General features: G+C 42.1%; 1 pseudogene; it reads right to left on the reverse strand.

Moving 5' to 3' along the window:
* Positions 1 to 4,664: 4,664 nt before the first annotated feature.
* LOC118967665 (arrestin-C-like) lies at positions 4,665 to 24,203 on the reverse strand (annotated as a pseudogene).
* Positions 24,204 to 24,985: the final 782 nt, after the last annotated feature.

A 24,985-nucleotide genomic window follows, 5' to 3' on the forward strand; every position in this document is an offset into this window, starting at 1 on the left:
AAAATCACGACAGAGCCCACAGAACTACAAAGAATTATTAGAGAATACTGTGAAAACCTATATGCTAACAAACTTGAAAACCTAGAAGAAACAGACAATGACGTAGAAAAATACAGTCTTCCAAGACTGACTAAGGAAGCAACACAAAATCTATACAGGCCAATTACCAGCAACGAAACTGAAGCGTAATAAAAAAACTACCCAAGAGCAAAACCCCCAGGCCAGATGGATTTACCACAGAATTTTATCAGACATACAGAGAAAACATAATACCCATTATCCTTAAAGTTTTCCAAAAAATAGAGGAGGAGGGAATACTCCCAAACACATTCTATGAAGCCAGCATCACCCTAATACCTAAACCAGGAAAAGACCCCACCAAAAAAAGAAAATTACAGACCAATATCCCAGATGAACATAGATGCAGAAACACTAAACAAAATATTAGCAAACCGAATTAAAAAATACATCAAGAGTATCATACGTCATGACCAAGTGGGATTCATCTCAGGGATGCAAGGATGGTACAACATTCGAAAATTCATCATCATCCACCACATCAAGAAAAAGAAGGACAAAAACCACATGGTCATCTCCATAGACGCTGAAAAAGCATTCGACAAAATTCAACATCCATTCATGATAAAAACTCTCAACAAAATGGGCATAGAGGGCAAGTACCTCAACATAATAAAGACCATATATGATAAACCCACAGCCAACATCATACCGAACAGCAAGAAGCTGAAAGTTTTTCCTCTAAGATCGTGAACAAGACAGGGATGCCCACTCTCCCCACTTTTATTCAAAATTGTACTGGAGTTCCTAGCCACGGTTATTAGACAAAACAAAGAAATACAAGGAATCCAGATTGGTAAAGAAGAAGTCAAACTGTCACTCTTTGCAGATGATATGATATTGTACATAAAAAACCCTGACGACTACATTCCAAAACTACTAGAACTAATATCGGAATTCAGCGAAGTTGCAGGATACAAAATTAATACATGGAAATCTGTGGCCTTCCTGTACACTAACAATGAACTAACAGAAAGAGAAATCAGGAAAACAATTCCATTCACAATTGCTTCAAAAAGAATAAAATACCTAGGAATAAACATAACCAAGGAAGTGAAAGACCTATACCTGGAAAACTACATGACTCTTAAGAGAAGTTAAAGAGGACACTAACAAATAGAAAATCACCCCATGCTCTTGGCTAGGAAGAATCAATATTGTCAAAATGGCCATCCTGCCCAAAGCAATATACAGATTCAATTCAATCCCTATCATATTAACACCAGCATTCTTCAATGAAAAGGAACAAATAGTTCAAAGATTCATATGGAACCACCAAAGACCTCGAATAGCCAAAGAAATCCTGATAAGGAAGATTAAAGTAGGGGTATATCTCGCTCACCAACTTCAAGCTCTACTACAAAGCCACAGTAATCAAGACAATTTGGTACTGGCACAAGAACAGAGCCACAGAACAGTGAAACAGAATAGAGACTCCGGACATGAACCTAAACATATATGGTCAATTAATATATGATAAAGGAGCCATGGACATACAATGGGGAAATAGCAGCCTCTTCAACAGTTGGCGGTGGCAAAACTGGACAGCTACATGTAAGAGAATGAAATTGGATCACTGTCTAACCCCATATGCAAAAGTAAATTGGAAATGGATCAAAGATCTGAGTGTAAGTCATGAAACCATAAAACTCTTACAAAAAAACAGGCAAAAACCTTTTAGACATAAACATGAGTGACCTCTTCTTGAACATATCTCCCCGGGCAAGGAAAACAAAAGCAAAAATGAACAAGTGGGACTATATCAAGCTAAAAAGCTTCTGTACAGCTAAGGACACCATCAATAGAACAAAAAGGTATCCTAGAGTATGGGAGTATATATTCATAAATGATGGATCCAGTAAAGGATTGACATCCAAAATATGTAAAGAGCTCATGCACCTCAACAAACAAAAAGCAAATAAGCCAATTACAAATGGGCACAGGAGCTGAACAGACACTTCTCCAAGGAAGAAATTCAGATAGCCACCAGACACATGAAAAGATGCTCCACATTGCTAGTCATCAGAGAAATGCAAATTTAAACCACAGTGAGATATTACCTCACACCAGTAAGGACTGCCACCATCCAAAAGGCAAAGAACAACAAATGTTGGCAAGGGTGTGGAGAAAGGGGAACCCTCTTACACTGCTGGTGGAAATGTAAATTAGTTCAACCATTGTGGAAAGCAGTATGGAGGTTCCACAAAAAGCTCAAAATAGAAATACCATTTGATACAGGAATTCCTCTTCTAGGAATTTACCCTAAGAATACAGCAGCCCAGTTTTGAAAGGACAGATGAACCCCTATGTTTATCGCAGCACGATTTACAATAGCCAAGAAATGGAAGCAACCTAAGTGTCCATCAGTGGATGAGATGAATGGATAAAGAAGATGTGGTATGTATACACAATAGAATAATATTCAGCCATAAGAAGAAAAAAAATCCTACCGTTTGCAACAACATGGATGGAGCTGGAGGGTATTATGCTCAGTGAAGTAAGCCAGGTGGAGAAAGACAAGTACCAAATGATTTCACTCATATGTGGAGTATAAGAACAAAGTAAAAACTGAAGGAACAAAACAGCAGCAGAATCACAGAACCCAAGAATGGACTAACAGTTACCAAAGGGAAAGGGATTGGGAAGGATGGGTGGGAAAGGAGGGATAGGGGTGGAAAAAGAAAGGGGGCATTATGATCAGCATGCATTATGTGGAGGGAGGCACGGGGATGGCTGTGCAACACAGAGAAGACAAGTAGTGATTCTACAGAATCTTAGCATGCTGATGGACAGTGACTGTAATAGGGGTTGTTGGGGGGGACTTGATGAAGGGGGGAACCTACTAAACATAATGTTCCTCATGTAACTGTAGATTAATGATACCAAAAAAAAATCCCTCCTGGCCATCTGTATCCCATAGCTGCAGTTGCACCTGCATAAAACAGACTTTTAGAAGAAAGGAGGAGAAAGAAAAGAAATGTGGCTTTTATAGGTTAGAACTTAAAGAGAGTGAAGGAAAATCCCTGAAAAGTGTCTGTTATGGTCAAAAATCAAATGGCCTATCATCCTAGGACAGGCCCAATCTCAATACACTGTTTTGATTAAGGAAGACCCTACAGAGCAGAAGATTTAAGGATTTAAGGTGACTTGGACTTTGTGTTCCGTAGCTAGAGATTAGATGAGGACAGAGAGAAAAAGAAACAGCACAGGGTTTGGTAATTTGGAGAGGCTTCACATTTTTCTTCCCCTCCTTTATTCACAGATAGGCTGGGGTGGTGCTACCCTACTGTGATTAACGGGTCCAAGGGGTTGAGGTGTAGGGACATTGATATGACAATGAACAGTCACTGTTTGATCCTCCAAGTACATGTTAGACAGGAAGTCAATTCTAATGGTTGCCTGCAAATGGGCATCAAATACTCTGCACCCTCCTCTATTCCCAATACCAGGTAATCTTAGAACCAAAGTGGAGAATGGTCCTTGAGAAGGTTGTCTCAGCTCAACTCGTCAATGCTTACAGGAGACAGCTTTGAAGAAAAGAATCTCTGGGTAAGTCAGCTAAGGAAGTGGGCAAAAATAGACCATATGATGCCTTGGTGGTGGGGTCACCTGGCAGACACAGTCGAAACTGTTGTATATGAAGCAGGTGATGATCGATATCTTCTCCACTGCAGGGAAGTAAGCCAACAGTCCATCACCTTGGGCAAGGAGGAAGTTGATTCCCCAGAGGGCCCCCTGTCCGTTCCATACTGTCACACCTCCTTATCTCCAAAGCTCAACCCAGACTGCCACCGCTCTACTCCCCCACACATGAATCTGGATTGTCAGAGCGACCAGGGTCTCTGGAAGGTTTTCAGGCTGAGGCTTCTCGCCCCACTGTGGACCCCGCGGCGTGCCACAGCATACACTGTGGCAGGCAGGGGGCGCTCTGGATCCCTTTGCAGCTCACATGCCGCTCACCTTTCGCATCGCCCTCAAGCCAGGGCTCACGGTCACTCCCGCTCGGGTCCTGCCTGCTGTCTCTGGCTCCTGAGGTTGGGATGTGGGTGATCGCAGAGTGGGGAGGTCCGGGCTGGATGGTGGGGTGGGGGCGGGAATGGCCAGGGCCCGGCAGGAAGGGTGAGGGACCCACAGAGGGCGGGTGGTCGTGCCAGAGGGAGTCGGGGGTTGGTTAGGGGAAAAGCACAGGCTACGGGATGATCTAATCACTGACCATGGAAGAGGCCTCCGGCTCTCCGTAGTTCCATTACCTTCCAGGAGGAGGAAATACCAGAGATCACCAGGCATGTCTGAACGAGGTGATTTATTAGGGCATTACAATGGGGCTCCCACATACAGGCACCAGAGCGAGCTGCTCAGCTTCCGGCGTGCCCCTCCGCTGGCAAAGCCTCCTACCGAGTTAGTCATTCGATGACTATGTCCTCTGAGCTTGCAATGCAGCAAAGAGGAATAAAGGTTTAGGAACAGCTTTCCCAACGTCCTCCGGCTTCACTCCCTTTTCGTCATCTCAGAGAAGTGACCCATACCCGGCTTCCCAGCACAGATTCTCAGCTCCCGCTTGGTAGCTGTACCCTCACCGCTCCTTCCTACCCCACCACGAGATTGACCACACACTGGCTTGTTTCCCTTCGCTCCCTCCCCAGTCTCTCAACACCAAAGTCCCCCGTGAGCTCTGGAGGGGAACTAAGAACCTGCGGGTGGGAAGGAAGGAAGGGATCACAGAATGAAAGACGGAAGAAGGAGGGCCGAGGGGGCAGGGGGGAAAGAAAAAAGAAAAATGTAAGGGATGAAGGGGAAGGACGATTCTGAGAAGAGCAGGGGGTGGAGGTGGAGGATGCGGAAAGGCAAAGGAAGGTGTGAAAAGCACTGAACTATGTATGACATGAAGCTCAACTATATGTTTCCACTGCACACACATTGAAAGCAACACTCCAGGTAACCTTTTTTACATTTCCAACGTGATTAAATGGAGGGTGGCAAGGGGGGCAGGGGAGATGGGTCTTCCTGGCCTCACATTTCATTACCTAGCGCCCTCTGTAGCAAGCATGGAGAGGGAGAGAAAAATAGAGCTAAGCTGATAAGATCTTCTGTTCCCTGAAGAATGTCTTCTTACTCTTTCACCTCCTTTTTTTAATGCTCTCCCTCCCACACAACACAACACAACACACAAACACACACACACACACACACACACACACATTTCCTCTGAAAACCTAGACAGTGCAGCCTGCCTATTGCCATTCAATTTCTTCCCAAACTGCCAGTGTCTACTTCATGAAATCAGAACTGCTGGGTGTCCAGCCCTCAGGACTACCATTCCTATGAGTCCCACCTCATGGCTTCCCTTGTGATGGCTTGGGTGCATCAGTATCAGGGGCAGCAGCACACCAACATCACTGCAAGACTCCCAATGTGGAGTTACAGCTCTCCCTCTGAGACAGGGACCCATAGATGTAGTCAGAATAGAGTGAGGGCCTCTGGAGGGGGCAGAGCAGGATATTTGCAGTCAGAGCGATGTAACTACATGCAAGGAAACCCCCTACTAAAACTCTATGTTAAACATTGAGCTCTAAAATCATTCTTCAATGACATCAGTTAATGTTCCCCAGATTAAGAAGAGTAGCACATGTTTTATTACGCTAATCATTTGTAACCATGTGTAAGATTCACTTTAGCATGCTCAAAGGCCCAGGCCTATGTGCTGTCTTTCCTCCTTCAGACCTGAGGAGGTGATTTTGCAAACTGAGCAACTAGCTTAGCATACAGACCCCACTGTAGACGGCATAGTTAAAGGCAGGAAGAATTCCATCGTAAAGATAAGATTGCATTTTAACACCCAGGAAGTTCAAGAGGCAAGTTTCTTTAGCAAGTAGATAATACCTCAGCCCACCTGGGGGCTGGGCAGGCAGCCTTTTGATGTGCTCCAGGACGAAGGCGCCGGTGTCCCAGAGAGAAATTAAGGCAGGAAATTCCTTACAGTTAAGTTAATTTTTAATATTCAGGGACCACTTAACAAGTCCACATCCCTAAGTTTTTTCATGTTCTCAAAAAATCCTCAGCTGCCTATAAAACCCCCTAGACAACGCACCACTACTGACTCTCTTGTCCCTCCTGGTGTGAGCCGGGAGCTCTGTCCTTTCACTTTATCTCTAAATAAAAGCCTGTACCTGACTCTCCTACCTTGACTGTTTGTGAAGCTCATTCTTCATCTCCGCAAACAAGAACCCTGGCATCATCTTCAATCCCATTCCCTGAACCTCTCTCCCTCAGTTGTCTGGTCCTGGGATGCCCTCAGGCTCTCCTTTGTTCCTCTCAGTCTCCTTACCTCCTCACCCTCCTCTTCTTGCCCTTTCCTCCCTCCCCACAATCTCTTACCTGGCAGTCAGGTCACCTAAGATGCTGAAAATAGAATGACACCCTAAAATTAACAGCTGGAAATAGAAAGTGGCAACCTAATTTTACTGGCCAACTGATCATAAGGCCAACTGAGCAACAGAATGTGTTTACTGAAGGGAAAGTGGCTTGCTCACTGAACTCACAGGTTTGGGAACCTGGTCTGGGAGAAGGGGTGAGAAACAGTTTGATTGGGTCAGTCCAGCTGGGAGGAAACAGAAGTGGCTCCCCAGCCCCTGCCCGGACAGAGCCTGAACCATCACTCACCCTCTACAGAACACCATTGAGACAGGGACCGTGGGCTTAGACAGAGTAGGGTGAAGGCTTCTGGAAAAAGCAAGGCAAGATAATTACAGTCAGAGCAGTGTAACTATATGCAAAAAATACCCCTACCAAAACTCTGTGCTAAACATTTAGCTCTAGAGTCATTCTTCAGTGAGATCAGTTAATATTTCCCAGATAAAGGAAAGTATCTCAGCATAGCCCATGTTTTTACTATGCTGATCATTTGTAATCATTGTGAAAGATTCAATTTAACATACTAAAAGGCCCACGCCTATATGCTGTTTTTCCTCCAGACCTAATTAAGTACTTTGCAACATGGACAATTACTGTGGCAAACAAGGCAGCGATAAACAACATAGCAAACAGACAATAACTTAGCCCACCTTAAGGGCAGGGCAGGCAGTCTTGATATGCTCCCAGACCAAGAAGCTGCTATTCTAGGAAAGAATCTGCAGTAAATTTCTTATGCTAATTTTGTAGAGGTACCTGGGGGACAATATTTTAAGAGCACTTAACAAGTCCACACCCCTAAGCCCTTTGTCACATTCTTAAAAATCCTCAACAGCCTATAAATACCTTAGACAACTCACAGCTACATGCTCCCTTGTCCCCTCCTGGTATGAGCCAGGAGCTCTGTCCTCTCACTTTATCTCTAAATAAAAGCCTCTCTCTTGTTCTCCTACCTTGAGTGTTTGTGAAGTTTATTCTTCGACTCCACAAGCAAGAACCCTGGCATCACCACCAGGGTGACTTTGACTTTGTAGGCCACCAGAATCCCCAGGATCTCCTTATTCATTCCAGTTTGAAGACTGAAGGTGGTAGTATTCATTGTTGTGTGCTTGTGGGGCCAGGGGAGCAATTCATTCAGTCCCCTAGTCCCTTCTGTGCACTTTTTGTCTTCTCACAAGTCTCCCAGGCTCTAATCTCTCCTGCTCATTGGGACCACATTTCTGTTGCTAAAATCCAGTTTTACCATGTCATCCTTTGCTCCAGAGCCTACTTCTCTAAATATAAATACTCTGCTTGGCTTTCACGACCCTTAACAATCTGGCCCCACCCAGCCTCTCTAACCTTTTCTGCCTTAACTCCCTAACACCTGGAATATAACCTAAGCCAACCCATGCTCTCTCCATGTTCTGAACATGCCATGTGGATTTCCACCTTCTAGCCTTTGCCCATGATGTGCTCCCAGTCTGGAATGCTCTTTTCTTCTTCTGTTGCTATCCAGATCCTACACGTTCTTCAATACCTAGCTCATTCTATCTCCTCCAGGGAGCTCTCTCCAGCTATACTGGCTTCTTTTAACTTCTGTTGGATTTATAATCTGAACCACGTGTACAAACACTTAACTGTGAGATTACACTTGCATTCCTCTTTGTTCCCAGCTGGGTCATGAATTGACTGGAGGCAAAGACTGTCTAAAACTTCTCTGTATCCTCCCACATTGCTTAGCATAGGAATGAGCATGTAACAGATGCTCAATGAAAACCCACTGATTGCAAATAAGACACAGAGAGCTGTATGATTTGGGAATGTCTCTTCCTGGCCCTGGGATGCTGATCCTCTCTGTAAAATAATGCTTTTTGAATGATTCCTAATGATCTTTTACCAATAGCAGCTTATTGCTACATGATTGATAAGGCATGGGGAGAGGTGGGGGGAATGAACGCTAACCAGACAGTGGCAGATGGCTTTGGTGAAAGACCCATCTAACACTAGGCCAGCCTCCGAAGGCAGAGGAACAAATGAATTATTTGATAAAATTCTATTAGTTCCTGTCATATCATTATCCTTTTTGTCCTCCTTTTCCTCTATTTCTCATCTCCTCATTTCCCATCCTATTTCTGTCTTTGCTAGAAAGTAGCTACTGTAGAGATTGGATGATGTGATAGAATCCTTCCACCTTTGCCACTTATTAGCTTTGGAAACTTGGACAAGTTCCTTCATCTCTGAACTTCAGGGTTCTGAATTGTAAAATGGAAAAAGAACACATATCCTGTCTACTTTAATGGGATTCTTATGAAGATAACATAGTACACATGTAAGACCTTTGTGAGTTCTGAAATATTATGCAAATGTAACAATGTTTTCCTCACCACTTTTTCCTTTCTTGCTGCCTATGACCTAAGTCTGCCATTGATCCCACAGGCATTATTTAGCTTACTGTTGGCCCTCAGGTCTGGAGGCATATCTGAACACTGGACTAGTGACATTAAAAAAAATAGGTATGTGTTATCAAAGGTAAAACCCAGAACTGTATCTATAGCATGCAGAATGGGTGGGGGATAAAAAAATGGAAGTTGGGAGTTAACATTTGAACTTACATCATGCTGGAGGTCAGACTGGTAGCACCATACTTGAGTTTGCCACCCATTTCCAGGCTCAGTTTCTGGCAGTTGGCATCCAGGAGTGGGGTTATTGGAAGGCTCTTGGAGAAATTGGAGTTAGCAGCTATAGTCTCCCTTTGAAAGAAGAACAGAGCTTAGGCTAGGCTTGCCAACAATTGTACTTGCATCCTCAAGAGAGTCTTGCACAATTCTACAACCTACTGGAGTATCCAAAATTGCTGGCATGTCTGACTGTGGAGAGTGGGAACATGTACTCTGGTTGGAAATCCTTATGCTCCTGCCCTTTCTTGGGATTCTGAAGATCTTCTTGTGGATATACTCTCTCTAGGTCTCTTGGAAATCCCTCCCTTTCTCCATGTCAGCCCTCTCTTTGACCTTCCTCAGTCCTGGGATCTTATCCACTTCTTTCTTTCCCTAATCCCTTCCTGCACTTCCATTCCTCAGCCCTCTTTCTACCACCACACCCCTTGGTCTTCTGGCCCAGGCCCCAGTGAAAGCTCATGTGAACTCCTGAACTAACATGGTCTTGGTGTACTTGTCCAGTGAATATAGGACAACATTTGTGATCTGGCCATCTGAACAGCCAGGAAATCTGCATGACTATAATCAGTTAGTCATCCTCAAGACACCCACTCACTGCCTTCAGATATGACCTTATACATGGGCGCACTATGAATAATGCACTAGGACGTGCTCACTTGCAAAGATATGTATTTCGATAAGCCTGCATCAGAGGGAAGGTCTAGCTGAATGCAGACTGCTTAAGTGGAGTAGATTGTTGGCAAAAGACGTGTGCATTTGGGATCAGGTGCAAGGGGATGGGAAACGAAGCTCACCTGAAATCTTGATTTTTTTTTGATAACCTTGTTTGTTCAGTTGTTGATAGCATTGATGACAGAGATGGGTTTGCCATGGTAGTGAACCTGAAGCAAGAGAGTTCCATCACAAATTTGTGAGGGAATGCCCAGATCAAGACCTGGAGTTCCTATTTCCTTAGCACTGTTGTTACCTTGGCTTCATCCCTATCTACCCAGTAGGAAATTATTGAAGAAAGGGTTTCAGAGGGGCTGCAGGGTAGCAGGAAAAATGGGGGGTCACGAACCTCTTTGTCCTTCCAGGCTTGGAGTTGTAGAGGCTTAGCTGACAGAAGGAAGTAGTGAATGGTCTGGGTCCAGGGACTAGGGCCTGGCTCCAGGGGTGCAAATTGTATTTTCTGAACCACCGGCCACACAGAATCTCTGAGTAGAGGTAAAGGGGTTAGCCAGAACATCTCCTTTGGGACTCTGACCCTCCCCAAGAAAACCACATAGCCCAGTCCTTGCTTGGGAGGGGAGGGGGAGTGGAGGAAGGCCCCCCTCCAGGAACTCCTCTAGACCCTCAGTGTAGGTATCTAGGCCATGGGTCAGCAAACTGTGGTTCACTGGCCAGAACTGGCCTGCTGCCCATTTGTATGGCCTGGGAGCTCAGAATGGTTATTACATTTTTCAGTAGTTGAAAAAAAATCGAAAGACAATATTTCATGACATGTGGAAATGACATAAAATACAAATTTCAGTGCCTGTAGATTAACTTGTATTGGAACACAGCCATGCTCATTCATTTACCTACTATCTATGGCTGCTTTTGCACTGAAATGGCAGAGTTGAGTAGTTGCAACAGAAACTATATGGCTCACAAAGGGTAAATACTTATTTTTTGGCCATTTACAGGAAAGTTTGCTGACGATTGCTTTAGAGCAAAGAAGAGAAGTCAGGGAGGAATCTGAAGTGGGCATCTGAGTTGTTAGTGATGGTGATACAGGGATTAGAAGCAGGGCTGTTTCTGTCCTTCCTTGTCTGTTTACTGGTGCAGGTTAGATGCAGGGATTTTGGAGACTACCACACTACCTCTTGGGGATTTTCTCCTCCAGGTTTTCAGCACAGACACTCTTTAATTCAAAGTCAATCCCACAGGCCTGCAAAGGGACAGGAGCAAAGAGAGCTCATTTCCAACACTGCCCCTCCCTTCCTCATGGGTCTATAAGGAAATGCCAATCCCATCCCTTAGCTGTTTGTTTCTCTAGGCTTGTCCATTTGTCCCTCTGTTCCTCTCCCAGCACTGTCCATCTATCCCTCTTCCTAAACTGAGATCTCACCTTTTCTATATCTGGCTGCAGTGTCATTGAACAGGGCAAGTTGACAGCTATCTAGGGAATCAGCAAACAGAAGAAACAGAGACCAGAGACCCCTTTCCTCTATTCTGCTTCTATAGCTTTCCCTCTTATTTCCTCCAGAAATCTTGGTCAGGACTGGGGGGTCAGTACCTGCAAAGTAAAGGGGTAGACAATGTCCCCCAACTTGAGCAGCACTCACTCCTGTAGTACTGTGAGGAGCCCTTGGGGACTGGTGGGCTCAGCTGGGACCCCTTGTTGGACTTGTACATACAGATCTTTGCAGAACATCAGAAAAATCACATCAAAGTCATCATGGCCATAGCAAAAGGCACATGTCAACATGACAAAAACTTCAGGCAAAGGAGAAATAGGGTGATCTGTCAGGCCCAAGGGGGAAAGGAGGTCTTAAGTTGCTCATAGAAAGACATGAAGAGACGATATAATATGGTCAAAACAGTGTTGCCATAAAAAAAAAAGAATTAATACACTTAACTACAGTAAAAGTCAGAACTTCATTACAGTAAGGGTCTTTCTAAAGAATGAAACAAGCAAAAGTCTGGGAGAAAATATTGGCAGCACATATAGCAAACAAAAGTTTAGCATTTACAATATATAAAGAATTTGCGCAAAACAATAAATATAAAAATACCCAAATATAAAAATGTGTAAAGGCTCTTTGCAGAAGCACAAAATGGAATGGCCAATAAACAATGAAAATTTATGCCCAGTCTCATTAGTAATCAGATAAATGCAATTTAAAACCACAGTGAGACACTTTATACTTATTAGATTGTCAAAAATTTTCAAGTCTGATAATACTAAGTGTTGGTGAAGATATGGATCAATAGGAGCTCATTACACATTGCTGGTGGGAGCACACATTTGTACAACCATTTTGGAAAACTATCTAGTAAAACTGAATTTGCTCATATCTTATGGCCTAAGAGGAATTTAAGGGGACTTGTAGCCAAGCTCATAGTAAACTTCAGCAGAGATTGTCTGAATGAATGGATTTTGGACCATTAAATACCCACTGACTGGCTTTGATAATAAGAATAAGAGGTTTATTTATATGTGCAACCATTTTTTAGAATTCTCTCACCAACAGAGGACATTGTGAGGCTGTCTGAATAAAGCAAAATAACATGTCTGCAAATCTAAGTGCACTATGTCCTGCTTCAGTCCATAAAACTGAGAGGGTCCAGGACACATTTCTAACCACATAGTTTACAAAAATGAAAAGCAGAAATTGACAGTCAAATTTAAACAAATGCCTGAAAGAAACACTCAGTGGTTTGGGGCTCTCTCTTAAAGAATGACTGGGTCTATGGGCACTTACTTGATAGTATCGGTAAATGTAGTAACCATGTTTTTTTTTCATGTGAAACCTTCATAAGAGTGTATATCAATAATACCTTAATAAAAAAAAGAATTTAAGGGGACTCTTGCTTGTGTTTACAAGAAGACACATACGAGCATGTCTATTGCATCAATGTTTGTCATTATCAATTTGGAAATAATTTAAGTATTTATAAATGGGAGAATGGTTAACACAGTTGTACAAATAAGACTTGTACAAATCCCTCTAGTTCTCTGAGCCACAGTCATATTCATATAATAGAATACTAAACTGAGTTAAAATAAATGAACTAGAACTGCATGCATTTCCAGAGTTAACTCTCAAAAATTACTGAGTAAAAATAGCTAGTTGCGGAATGATATGCACAGCCTGCCCCCATGTATATAAAGTTTTTAAAAGCATGTAGAACAATACCAAAATTGCTCACAGATGTATAAATATGGAGTAGAAGTATAGGAACATCACGGGAATAATAAATACCAAATTCTGGGTTAGTTCTTAACTCGGGTGGAGGAGGGGAGAGGAGGAGGGAAGGTGGAAGGGGAATGGGACCAGGGAAGGACACATGGGAGACTTCAAATCATTTCCGTTTGTTTTTTTTAAATCTAGGTGGTGAGACAGGTATTCATTACATAATTCTCTAGGGTCAGAATATCTGGGCGCAAATAAGACTTGTACAATTCCCTCTAGTTCTCTGAGCCTCAGTTCTTTCACTGATCAGTAATAGGACTGCATTAAGAGCTCTATACATGTTATTTAGACCTCACAACAATCCTCTGAACTATTATCTTCTCTTTACAGGTAGAGGAAATGAGCTCAGAGCAGGTAAGTGACAGCCCAGGATTTCAACGCAGGCCTGCCTGACTCCAAAGCCCAGTCCCTTTACTCATAAGATGGTTGTGAAGAATTGTGAAGAACAAATCCCTTTGGAAATTGTAATTTTAGATGTGGATCATTATGGTCATGTTGTTCATGGGAATATTGGCAGAAATGGAACAGCTATAATTGAGCTCCTACTTTGCAGCCAGTACCTAAGATTAGGGGCAAATAGAAAGCTGCTTCAGTGCCCTAGTGGAGTATGGGGTGGGTACAGAGTAATACCTGTCTAAGGACAGAATGACAGAGACTGAGGGAAGAAAAGATGTAGAACAGAGGTGAAGAATCTTATTTCTATCAAGAACCCTAAGCCAAAGAAAAGAAAACTATGGGCAGACCACACTAATGGAAAGCAACTTATTTTCATATTTTTAAGACATCAAAATATCAAACTGCCAGATTATCTGCTTTTAATATTAAGAACAAGGAAAACGAATCATACTCAAAAGATACAACAAAGACTGAAAGTAACGATAATGGTGGTGTTTATAAGGACTAGGGCAATGGGCAGCCTCGTACACTACAGGAGGGATAGTTAATTGGTACAACTATTTTGGAGGGAAATTTGGCAGTGGAAAGCCTTAAAAATGTGTGAATTCCCTTTATCCATTCATCCCTTTCCTAGGCATTTTGTTTAAAGAAATAATTGGACAAGTAGGAAAAAAATATATATATACAACTATGCAGTTTACAAGGTTGTTTATAATAGCCAAAAAATGTCCAATTGATGTTTGCCTAAATACATTATGATACATCCATCCATACAACGTAATACTAGGCAACTTAAAAATTTATATATTTTTATATACTGACATAGATAAAAGTATCAGAAAATATTTATAGTATAGCCTTTGAAATACAAATATAAATATTCTTGCACAGAAAATATGAGTACACATGAACTAAAACATTATTAGTGAATATCTCTGGATGAGAGAATTACAGTCTCTCCATCTGTGCTTTCTAACCTTTTTTACAACAGAGACAAATTTAACAATTTTGAAAAGGTACAACAAATAAATTCACCTTGCTTTTCAATTATGGCCAGTTAAAATGGGAGAAGGGAGAGAGAAGGAAAAGGAAAAGGAAAACAGAGACAAAGGAAAGGAAAAGACAAGAGAAGGTGAGAAAGAGAGAAAAAGAGGTGGATGGGAAGAAGTGGGGGAGGGAGGAAATGAAAAAGATGAGGAGTAAGAAAAGATCAGGAGGGGCAAGGCAGATGGGTATCTAGTAGCTCCTGAGGCAAAGGTTTTAATCAGATGCATTTTCTGGGCACACCCCACTATTTGCAAGTGGGGAGAGCCTTCCCCCCACCAAGATCTTACTGACTCTCTAGCAGGTAAATAACTTGTTTTCATTTTTAAAAATTCAACATCTATTCCAAAGTTATTAATTTATATTTGTAGTTTTATATAAATAATAGATATTAATTTTGTGAAGATCTGAAAATACAAACTAAAAGATAAATTGAAACCCTGCCATCATACATCATAGTCCAGAGATGACTGCTGTTGACAATATGTTGTGTTTGTTTTCCAAGTTTGTTACTATAATTAAACATAAGGCCACTTTGGTATTAGGACTTCTCTCATTGCCTTTTTGAAATTAAATTTTTACTTTCAGAACACTGTAGATTCACATGCAGTTGTAATAAATGATACAGAGAGAGCCCAGATAGATTTTTGTTAAACAGCCCTTCATTCACACCACCACATATACTGCTCAACAACTAGCCTTTATCACTGAGTGGTATAACATAAAAGCATATTTTATATCAACAAATGCACCTCAATAGAAAAAACATATTAGAAAATATACAGATAAGATTGTTGTCATAATATTAAGAAAAAATACAAAATAGCTATGAAATAAAGTTAAGAAATATATACACTTTAAGTGAATAGTAATATAGGACTCTACTAAGGGGCATAAAGATTAGAATAAAAGTGAAAAAAATTTTATTCCTAGATCAACATGCAGTTATTAAAACTAAATTATTCTGAAGACTTTGTAGGAATGTGAAAACAGGATTTAGGTTTTTCAAATGGGGTAATTGAGAGTCTTAAGTAAGTTAGTTAATTTACTGGCTTTACCTCCAAATTTCCTCTGATATTTAAAATTGTCTGGACTGCTTATCCACACTGTTTAATCTGAGAGATTAAAGCTATTTTATTCTACACTATCTAATGGTTACATCTGAACCAGTACTCACCAATTTCTTCTGAGCCTTTTCAAGTCAAACTCAATTTTCAGTCTCATTGGATCACAGAGTAAGAATTAAAAGAAAAAAAAAGCAGTGAAAAACTATTTCAGTGCAATCTTGATGTCTGGTACTGTGGCTAGAGTAATGTCTCTTACTGTTAATTGGGAAAGTTATTGCTTTGTTTGCTTCTTTGTTTGAGATTTTATTTTTTTACAGAAAAGATAGGGGGTTTCCCTACACAAAAGGTGAGATGGAAAGACATACACAACAGGTTGCAAAATGGCAGCCTGATGGTCACATCCAGCCTATGGAAAAATACAGTTGTGTTTTTTTTTTTTTATCTTCCTTGGTCTTTAAAAATCTTTTATTTAGTTGGCAACACTTGAGAACTGGGAAATTTGAATGTATTTCTGGCACATTGAAACTTTCCATAGGCAGTCTAAGACCATGTTCAGATCAGCAGTGAAGCAGGGGCACCACCAACAAAAATGGAGAAAATTACAAAGTTCAGAAATAAATTATTTTAATTTCAGCACACAAGTAAATTTTGTGTAATTCTGAAAAATACAATTTTACTTATGTTTCAGAAATATATCTATTCTGAATATTCTGAATATTATTTGGGGAAGGGGCACCATAATCTTTGCAGACTCTGGGCCTATAAAGATCTTATTTTAAGCTTCATTTCCCATTCCTAATTTTGTTTTTTAGAAAAGAAACTTTTTGTGTTTTAATTTCAAATTTCTTATTAAAGTATCATTGATATACAACCTTACAAAGGTTTCACAAGAGCAACATTGTAGTTATGACATTTGCCCATATTATCAAGTCCCCCCAACCACCCCATTGCCGTCACTGCGCATCAGCATAGTAAGATGCTATAGAGTCACTACTTGTCTTCTCTGTGCTATACTACCTTCCCCATGATGCCCTAAATTATGTGTGCTTATCATAATGCCCCTTAAAACCCCTTAAAACCCTCCCTCCTCACCCACCCTTCTCAACCCCTTCACTTCAGTAATGGCTAGTCCCTTCTTGGAGTCTGTGAGTCTGCTGCTATTTTGTTCCTTCAGTTTTTGCTTTGTTGTTATATTCCACATATCAGGGAAATCATTTGGTACTTGTCTTTCTCTGCCTGGCTTATTTCACTGAGCATAATACCCTCTAGCTCCATCCATGTTGTTGCAAATGTCAGGATTTTTTTGCTCGTTATGGCTGAATAATATTCCATTGTGTATATGTACCACATCTTCTTTATACATTCATCTACTGATGGACACTTAGGTTGCTTGCATATCTTGGCTATTGTAAATAGTGCCGGCAATAAACATAGGGGTCCATATGTCTTTTTGAATCTGGAATCTTGTTTTCTTTGGGTAAATTCCTAGGAGTGGAATTCCTGGGTCAAGTGGTATTTCTATTTTTAGCTTTTGAGGAACCTCCATACTGCTTTTCAAAGTAGGTGAAATAATTTACATTCCCACAAGCAGTGTAGGAGGGTTCCCCTTTCTCCATATCCTCATCAACATTTGTTGTTGTTTGTCTTTTGGATATTGGCCATCTTGACTGGTGTGAGGTGGTATCTCGTGGTTTTAATTTGCATTTCTCTGATGATGTAGAGCATCTTTTCATGTGTTTGTTGGCCATCTGAATTTCTTCTTTGGAGAAGTGTCTGTTCAGATCCTCTGCCCCCTTTTTAATCTGGTTATTTCTTTTTGGGTGTTGAGGAGCGTGAGTTCTTTATATATTTTGGAAGTTAACCCCTTGTCAGATATGTAATTTACAAATATATTCTCCCATACTATAGGATGCCTTTTTGTTCTGCTGATGGTGTCCTTTGCTATACAGAAGCTTTTTAATTTGATGTAGTCCCATTTGTTCATTTTTGCTTTTGTTTCCCTTGCCCGAGGAGTTGTGTTCAGGAAAAAGATGCTCATGTTTATATTCAAGATAATTTTTACTATGCTTTCTTCTAAGAGTTTTATGGTTTCATAACTTACATTCAGGTCTTTGATCCATTTTGAGTTTACTTTTGTGCATGGACTTAGACAATAATCTGGTTTCATTCTCTTGCATGTAGCTGCCCAGTTTTGCCAACACTGGTTGTTGAAGAGGCTGTCATTTCTCCATTGTATATTCATGGCTCATTTATTGTATGTTAACTCACTTTACATGTCTGGGTTTATATCAGGGCTCTTTATTCTGTTTTGATTACTGTGGCTTTGTAGTAAAGCTTGAAGTTGTGGAGCATAATCTCCCCAACTTTATTCTTCCTTCTCAGGATTGCTTTGACTATTTGGAGTCTTTCGTGGTTCCATCTGAATTTTAGAACCATTTGCTCTAGTTCATTTAAGAATGCTGTTGGAATTTTACTAGCGATTGCATTGAATCTGTAGATTGCTTTGGGCAGTATGGACATTTTGACAATACTAATTCTTCCTATCCATGAGAATGGGATGTATTTTCATTTATTGGTGTCTTCTTTAATTTCTCTCATGAGTGTCTTGTAGTTTTTGCAGTATTAGCCTTTCACCTGCTTGGTTAGGTTTATGCCTAGGTATTTTATTCTTCTGATGCAATTGTCAATGGAATTGTTTTCCTGATTTCTCTTTCTGCTAGTTAATCATTAGTATATAGGCATGCTGCAAATTTCTGTGCATTTTTTATCCTGCAACTTTGCTGAATTCAGTTCTAAGTTCTCACAGGTTTGGGGCAGATTCTTTAGGGTTTTATATGTACAGTATCATGTCATCTGCAGACGGTGACTATTTAACTTCTTCCTTACCAGTATGGATGCCTTTTCTTTCTTTGTGTTGTCTGATTGCCATGGCTAGGACCTCCAGATCTATGCTGAATAAAAGTGGGGAGTGTGGGCATCTTTGTCTTGTTTCCAATATTAAAGGAAAAGCTTTTAGCTTTTTGGTGTTAAGTTTGATGTTGCTGTGGGTTTGTCATATATGAGCTTGCCCTCTATACCCATTTTATTGAGAGTTTTACCATGAATTGATGTTGAATTTTGTCAAATGTTTTTCAGCATCCACTGAGATGATCATGTGATTTTTGTCCTTCTTTTTGTTGATGTGGTGGATGATGCTGATGGATTTTCTAATATTGTACCATCCTTGCATCCCTGGAATAAATCCTACTTGATCATGATGGATGATCTTTTTTATGTATTTTTGAATTTGGTTTGCTAATATTTTGTTGAATATTTTTGCATCTATGTTTTTCAGGGATATTAGTCTGTAATTTTCTTTTTTTTAATGGTGTCTTTGCCTGGTTTTGGTATTAGAGTGCTGTTGGTGCAGAGAGGCCCAGAGGCAGAGAAAAGCTTGCTGCATGCAGACTTGTCTGAGGTGAACGAGGATTCTAGTGACTGACCTGCCACTCTGGAAATAAAGTTGGGTGTAAATGCTTTTAACCCCTAAACATTCCACTGTCAGTTTTTTCCAGTCTCACTGAATCCATAGTGAACTTGTCTTGGGCTGAAACCCATTGACAAGACAATCACCCTCTGCAGATTTTCCCATCCTTATCCCCATCCATGTCCCCAGGCACTAGGCTATGGAGTAGGGACCCTTAGAGAGGGAGATGTCTCTCTAGTACTTCTCTTTGATGTATATTAGGTCTGGTTTGATGGCTGAGCTTTGGGGAGCTTCTAGAGGTCTTTCACAGGGTCTCTCACCCTGAGTACCTGCCAGCTGTCTCAGGAAAGGTGCCCCTCAAATGCTCAATGATATATTAGTGGGGAGTGGTGCTAAGGGCAAGGGATATGGGACCTAGTAGGGGCTAGAAAAAGAGGACTCTGGACTATTACCTGGGGAGTGAGATGAAACTCACATCCATCTCCAGCCCTGGTATGTTTGCCTCCCGAGCCCCTTATCCACAAGGTCCTCTGAGTGTTTGGATTGGTGAGGGTCGGGGTAGAAGAATAGGGTTCTGGGAAGGGGGCATGAAATGCTGCTTTATAAATAGCTCAGGTGCTAAGAGTTTGGAAAGCAGATTAGTGGCTGAAAGATTAGCAAGCTGTCACTGCTGGTACACGGTGGGGGTAGAGGTTTGATTCTGATAGTTTTAAAGTTAGAGAATCTTGAGAAGGGGAAATACAAGGTTTTGGCTTTGTGAGGTTTTGAATCTCAGGACTAGGATCAAAGGGGAGTCATCAACACTAAAGGAAACACTAAAGGTAAGGGGCAGAAATAGGAGGGCTCAAAGTATAGGCCTTTGTGATTCTGAAAGGAGAGCCTTGCATCACACTCCAATCTTTCTATCTGTTGATCAGGTATTGCAGACCATGAAAAAGCCAAGAATACGGGAAAGAGTACTCCTTCCCCAGCCCCCAGCATGTGAGAGTTGGGACTCGTGAATTTGACACATTTAGAAAGCTGACACGTTCAGGAAGTTGACACGTGATTATCCCAGCTTATATGCACAGCAGGAGTCAATCTCCTGTAAATTGAGGGTGGGTTTGGAGTATGGGATGCTCAGTGTATTGTACTGTGTGTAAACATGTCTGTGAGCCTTGAATTTCTTTTCTTGTTGGGGAAGAAGGTAGCAAGGAATTCTTGGCTCCAGGGCAGGTTCTCCTAGCAGGAAGTTGCCTGTAGTGGGAATAATTAACATCTGTATCAATCCCACCTGGAGTAAACTCTCCCACACACCCCGCCAGCTCTTGACTGTCTTCAATTCCTAAACTAAGTCCATGCTATAGGCTCTAATCTGATTCCCTGGTGTCATATAACTGCTATGATGAGAGATGTTTTTTCTTACTACACTGATGGACAGTGACTGCAATGGGGTATGCGAGGGGGGGACTTGATAATCTGGGTGAATGTAGCAACCACATTGTTTTTCTTTTGAAACCTTCATAGGAATGTATATCAATTATACTTTAATAAAAAGAAAAAAATAATAAAGAGCATACAAAAAAAAGTAGAGATGTTTTTATCTTGCAGCTGTCAGGATTTGCACAATGACAGACAGCAAGAAAAGTAATGGCTGTCCTTCCTATAGGGCCCTGGGCCAGGCTTCATGGACATGGAGAATGTAGAGCCAGAATCTCCAAGCTCTGGGGAGACAAGACCCTATCCCCTCACCTCCCCACAAAGCTGGCTGGTGTTTAGTATTTTTCATCTGCCTTCCTCAGAGGATGGCTGTGGCTCTGGCTCAGATGACTGGGCCTTCCCTGCCTCCTGCTCCCTAATGTGCGTACTGGACAGCTGTCCTGCATTCCCTTTGCACAACTAACTGTCAGCCTTTGCATTCCTTGCTAGTATGTAGCGCTGGAGGGTTTCAGCTCTGGGCAAGTTCACTCTGGTTCAGTGAGACTGAATAACTACAACGGAACATTGGGTTGAAAGGTCTTATACCAAGTTTTTTCTCATAGTGGCAGGCTGAGCGCTAGAATCCCTTCCACATCTGTGGATCCACATCCACAAGCAGCAAGTCCACCATTTACGATCCATCCCCACCTCCACACACAAGTGCCTAGCAGTCATTCTTTTATACAGTAGGGGATCATTGCCAACACATGTGTAAGCATGTGCTTGTGCAGTAGGCCAAGTATCACACCATTGCATGTGAGCAGTGGGCAAGTAGGTTAGGGCCAGGTGAGCATTCTGGACATAGAAACTTCCATTTTCCTCACACTCCACCCCTCCAGGATTCTTGCCTCAAAATCTACATGCCCTTAATCTTCTGTAATGGTGCCTGTTTGAGAAAGTGGAAGCATTGTGACCAGATTCCACAACATCAATAGAGGATAACAACAACATATAGATAATAACAAAGATTGTGATGATGATATTCGTCCTCAAGCCTAAGGAGATTGATGCCACCAGGTAGTCATTCCAGCCATATTTAAACCAATTCCACTCAGATGAGTTCATGCATGATTCTCACTTTCTGCAGGAGACCAGTAGCAGAACTGGTAGGTAGCTCCATACACACCCAGCAAGCAGTAGTTTTTGCTAGGGTGTGTGCCCAACCCACAAACACATTAGAGGAGATTAACATGAAGGGCGATAAGACACATGTTTTAATAAAATCAACATAGGCAAATCTTGTCCATCAGGTAGGATGCATGCAAGAGAGTGGTGCTGTAATAGGACCATGGCATGAAGGGAGTCCCTTCCAGATCTAGTATACCAAACCTTTACCCCTCTCTCTGTGGAGTTACTGAAGTCTATATATATAGCGCTACTGGAGGTGCATGCACTGGCCGTAAAGATAAAACAAAACCCCCTCTAAGATGCTTCTACCTTCCAGCCATTTAGGGTGCACTATTGTGATCTTTGGGGACCACTCTTCCATTGCTCCAGGAATACACAGGAGACCAGCTTCCAGACCTTGTCCCTAAGGTGCCAGGAAGGCAAGCCATCTGTGGTCCATGTGTCAAAACGTCCAAGGCCATGTCCACTGAATGGAGTCTTCGGGGTTATTGTAGTTGGTGTTGGTGGCAAAATATTATTCTGGTGGCCAAACCCCAGCTTCAACTATTCTTAGTTTGTATCTGTAGTTGTATAGGGGAGGTAGCAATGTGTGCTAGCATGTCTATGGGGCTCAATGCTCACCTCCAGGTGCTTCTCATTTAAGCACCATAGCACTGTCCCTAAGTGGACTGACCATCCTCATAGTCTATTAGTATCTGATTTCAGGCCACATCTTAACAAACCATTGTACCTCTTAATCATGCCTGTCCCAGTAGGATTATATGATATTTGAAACTTCCACTTTATCCCTAACTATTGCACCCATTCTTATGGAGCATGTCCAGTAAAGTGGGAGCCTTGATCACTTTCAATTACCTGTGGTTGGCCATAGGCTGCAAAGAGACACTCTAGCCCTCTTTTGGTCATTTGTTGGTCTGTTGGTCTGCATAACACATAGGAAAAGCAACCAGAAGTCCAGTAGCTGTGTTCACACAAGTCATGACATGTTGGTACCCATCTGACACAAACAGAGGCCTAATATAGTCTATCTGATACCTGACAAGAGGTATTGGCCCCTTAGCTATAACCCAAGGTTGTTGTGGGACTTGGTGTAACTCCCTTTTAGAGCATACAATGCACTCCTGTGGGGCTATGCTGACTTCTTCAAAGGTCAAAGGCAGGTGCCAAAGATGGCCTACAGTCCACATTGTCTTCTGCCCTGCATGCAACAAATGTTGATGTAACCATTGGGCCACATCAGAGGCAGGCTTTCATTCTAGCCAACATTCTTGGGCCAATTCATCTGCTTCATCATTTCCTGGGGATGCCAATGGCAAATTACCTATCACATGACATACTGTAACTGTTTTAGTCTGTCCAAAAGCCCATAAGTCTTGCCACAACTCTTGCCCCCAAAGGGGCTGTTCACCAACCAACCAGCTGGCATGGTACCATTTCAGTAGCCACAGAGTCAAGCCTCGATAGACAGCCCAGCTGTCAGTGCAGACAACTATGAGGGCTCCTGAGTGATCATGAGCCATACCACCTGCAACTCTGCCCATTGACAGCTCTTCCCCTCACCATCTTCCATTCATATTGTCTCAGTTTTAGGATGGAAAGCTACAGCCCTCCATCTCAATGGCTGCCCAAGGCTGGAGCCACCTGTATTCCATGCATCTTCAGATGTAGGGGTTCTTCCCTCCTGATAAGGGCTCTCTGCTACTAGTGGCTCTAAGGCATGTTCTTCCTGCCTTTCACTGGTATATGTCACTGGCCTTAGTAAGTGTTGCAGTTCTCCAATCAATGCACTAGTAGAGAAGGTGCTACACTGCTGTAGGTATGCACCTCACTTGGCCAGTATAGGAATCTGTGCCACACCACTCCATGGTTTTTGGGTCCAATATTGTACTTATCACACAGTGGGATACATAGTTATTACCTTTACTGGGGCTGTTCTGGTGATGGGCTGCACAGCCAGCAAGGCACGGTACATGGCAACCAACTGTTTCTCTGTTAGGTGTACCATACTACTTCTGCTCCTTTCCAGAGTTGTGACCATAATCCAGTAGGGTGGCAAGTTCATTCCAGCTGCTGCCAGAGACCCCAGCCATAATGGTCTTCAGTCACATGAACATCCAGCTCACAGGGCCTTGATGGCTCTATCACACGCAAGGCCTGTATGGCCTTGACAGCCCATTTTGCAGTGGCAAAGGCACGTGTCTCATCCCAGTCTCACCTGATGCCTTTTTTACCAAATAGTATGAGGGCTTCATAATTTGTGTTAAGTGCCCAAAAGACACAAGAGCTCATGCAATACTGCCACAGTGGTAGGGGTAGGGAAAGCCTGGACCCTATCTAATACTAGTTCTGGGATAACTTTAGTTTTACCCTGTCAGGCAACCCCCAAGAACTTTACAGATAAACCAGGTCCCTGAAACTTAGTGCTGTTCACAGCCCATCCTTTCTCCTATAGATGTTGCAGCAGTCTAGGTGCTGTACCTTCTAGGTCTGGTAGAGAATAAGGCATGAGCATGATATCACTAATATAATGGTACAGCTGCATAGTTGGCAGTTTCATGTTGCCAAGTCCTGGGATAGAAGTTCATGACAGATGGTGGGACTGTGGAGGTATCCCTGTGGAAGGACAGTGAAAGTCCACTGCCATCCTGCCCACATAAAGGCAAACTTTCCTGTGATATACCAATGAAAAAAAGATATTAGCAAGAACCACAACATAATGATACATTATGGTTGCAATACATTGATACATTGCAATACAATGATACATTAAGGGTTGCAATAGAGGGGATGGCAGCATACAGAGGGAGAATGACTTTATTCAGTTCTCTGTAATTCTCTGTCATACTCCAGGAGCCATACAGCTATTTTACTGGCCACACCAAGGAATTAAAAGGGCTGTGGGTGGGTTTTATAATACCCATCCTCTCTAGTTCCTGGAGGGTTTCTCCAATTTTATGCCCTCCAGGAAATTTATATTGCTTAGTATTAGTCATCTGCTGATGCACAGGCAAAGCTATGGGTGGGTGTTTTAGCATGTCCCCTCAGAACTGCCTTCACCACACATATATTCAGTCTGATCTCAACTGCAGTGGACAGCACCCATAGGCCCTGCAGGATATCTATCCCCAAAATATATTCAGGGATGGGAGTGATATACACAATATACTCCTCTGGGAATAGATGCCCTATTCCCAATGGGATTTGGGCTTGTTTCACTCCGATAGCCTTATCCCCATATCCATCTGGAACAGCATGGTTACCATGAAACCACACAGGGTTGCCATAAATCAGCCAGCTTTCAGCTCCTGTATCTACCAGAGCCAGGACATGTACATTTGG

Source organism: Manis javanica, chromosome Y (assembly GCF_040802235.1).
Source record: "Manis javanica isolate MJ-LG chromosome Y, MJ_LKY, whole genome shotgun sequence".
Classification (NCBI taxonomy): Eukaryota; Metazoa; Chordata; class Mammalia; order Pholidota; family Manidae; genus Manis; species Manis javanica.